Source organism: Indicator indicator, assembly GCF_027791375.1.
Source record: "Indicator indicator isolate 239-I01 chromosome Z unlocalized genomic scaffold, UM_Iind_1.1 iindZ_random_scaffold_137, whole genome shotgun sequence".
Classification (NCBI taxonomy): Eukaryota; Metazoa; Chordata; class Aves; order Piciformes; family Indicatoridae; genus Indicator; species Indicator indicator.
In genome coordinates, this window is record NW_026539156.1 from 91,064 (window position 1) to 93,542 (window position 2,479).

The window sequence follows — 2,479 nt, forward strand, 5'->3', positions numbered from 1 at the left end:
GTAAAGGTAAAATTTGTTTTAAACTAGATTAATATCAAGGTAATATTTATTTTAAACTATATTCAGATTAAAGTAACATTTACCTTAGATTAAAGGTAAAATTTTTTTGGTGAGTTTAGATTAAAATCAAGGTAACATTTATTTTAAACTAGATTAAGATTAAGGTAACATTTACCTAAAATTAGATTAAAATAAAGTTTGTTGGGTTTTTTTTCTGTGATTAGATTAAGATCAAGGTAAGATTTATTTTAAATGAGAGTTAGATCACAGTAAGATTTATATTAAACTAGATGAAGATTAAGTTAAAATTCAGGTTAGATTAAATTTAGTTAATCTTTTTCTCAGATTAAGATGGTAAAATTCACCTTAAACTAGATTAATATGATGGTGATTAAATTTAAGATTTTTCTTAGATTAAGAGCAAGGTAACATTTATTTTAAAATAGATTCATATTAAGGTAAAATTTATCTTAAATTTAAGGGTTTTAAGATTTTTTTTCTCTTATTAGATTAAAATCAGGATAAAAAATATTTTAAGATAGTTTAAGATCAAGGTAACATTTGACTTAAACTATATTCAGATAAATTTAAGATTTACCTTAAATTAGATCAAATCTAATGAGATTAGATTAAGAGCAAGGTAAGATTTATTTTAAACTAGATGAAGATTAAGATTTATGTTAGATTAAATTTAGTTAAGATTTTTCTCAGATTAGTTTAAGATCAAGGTAAAGTTTATTTTAAACTAGATGAAAGTTAAGGTAAAATTTATGTTAGATTAAATTTAGTTAAGATTTTTCTCAGATTAGGTGAAGGTCAAGGTAAAAATTATTTTAAACTAAATTAAGGTAAAATTAATCTAGGTCAAGATTGAGATCCTCTTTATCTTAAAATTAGTTAATGTGAAATTTACCTTAGATTAAATGTAAGATTTTATTTTCTCAAATTACATTAAGATCAAAGGAAAACTGATTTAAATTAGATTAAGATTAAGGTAAATTTTACCTTAGATTAAACCTAGTTTAGGCGTTTTTTTCAGATTAGATGAAGGTCAAGGCAAATTTTATTTTAAATTAGATTAAAGTAAAATTTAATTAGTAGATTAAGATTAAGATTAAGGTAAACACTGTTTTGAACTAGATTAAGGTAAAATTTACATTAAATTAGATTTTAAATTTAGTTAAGATTTTTCTCAGGTTAGATGAAGATCAAGGCAAAGTTTATTTGAAATTAGATTAAGGTAAAATTTATCTTAAAATAGATTAAGATGAAGGTAAAAACGGCTTTAAAGTAGATGAAGGGAAAATTTACCTTAGATTAAATTTATTTAAGATTTTTTTTTTTAGATTAGATTAGATCAGGATCAAGACAAAATTTCTTTTATATTAAGGTAAAATCTATCTGAATCTTGATTAAAGTCACAGTTCAGGCTCACGTCTGCTGCAGTCCTAAATGCCTGCTGGAATCTCTGCTTAAAACACTCAGCAGCAACAGGAAGGTAGCAGAAATAAAGGTGAAAAATACATTTATTTTCTGACAGATAACTGCTCTACAAGCATTTGTAGACTTTATTTAGCTCACTGGAATGGGGTCCATGTTCATGTTTTTGCTAGTTTGTCTCCTTGTGTTCATAGAACATTCAGGTTAGTTTTACACTATTTAATCTCTGTAGCTTTCTTCCTCTCCTAGAACCATAGAATGGTTTGGGTTGGATGGGACCTCAGAGCTCATCTACTGCAGCTCACCTGCCATGGAGCAGGGAAACCTCTACAGTAGACTCAACTGCTTGAAGCCTCATCCAGCCTGGCCTTGAACACCCCCAGGGAGCAGGCAGACACAGCCTCCCTGCGCAGCCTGTTCCAGAGTCCCACCAGCCTCATCTTCTTCCTCAGCTCCAGTCTAACCCTGCTTTCCCTCAGCTTCAAACCATTCCCCCTTGGCCTGTCTCTAGACACCCTCAGGAAAAGTCCTTCTCCAGCCTGATTTGTAGGTAAGGAACAAACCAGTAGTTAAAAACACCCTTCAAACACATGTCATAGTCCTTGCTAAGAGGAGTTCAGGTAGTGATGAAGTTATGAAAACCAAAATGCCACACCTGAGCAGGCTGCATAAGTAGAGGAAATAAATCTGTCCATGGGAAGGCTTCCTGAGGAAGGGAGAAGAACCAATCCATGGATCACTTTCCAGAGGTCTGGGCTTTTTTAAATGGCTTCAAATAAATTCATGGAAAGTGTTTGAAAAACATGTTACTGGTGAGAAGTTCTTTTGTCTGTCCTTTGCAAAGTGCTTCATTCAGTGGCACAAGCTTTGAGGTGTGCTCCTCAGGCTCACCCAACTGCAGTTTGTGATGCCATCAGGTCACTCTCAGCCAGGTCTGGGTGGTGAGTGGTTGTCTCTTCCCCCAACTCCTGCTTCTGCTACCTTTCTTTGCAGGTTTTTTCACCCACCCACCTGGCAGATCCCTGTCTCTGTGCTGGCC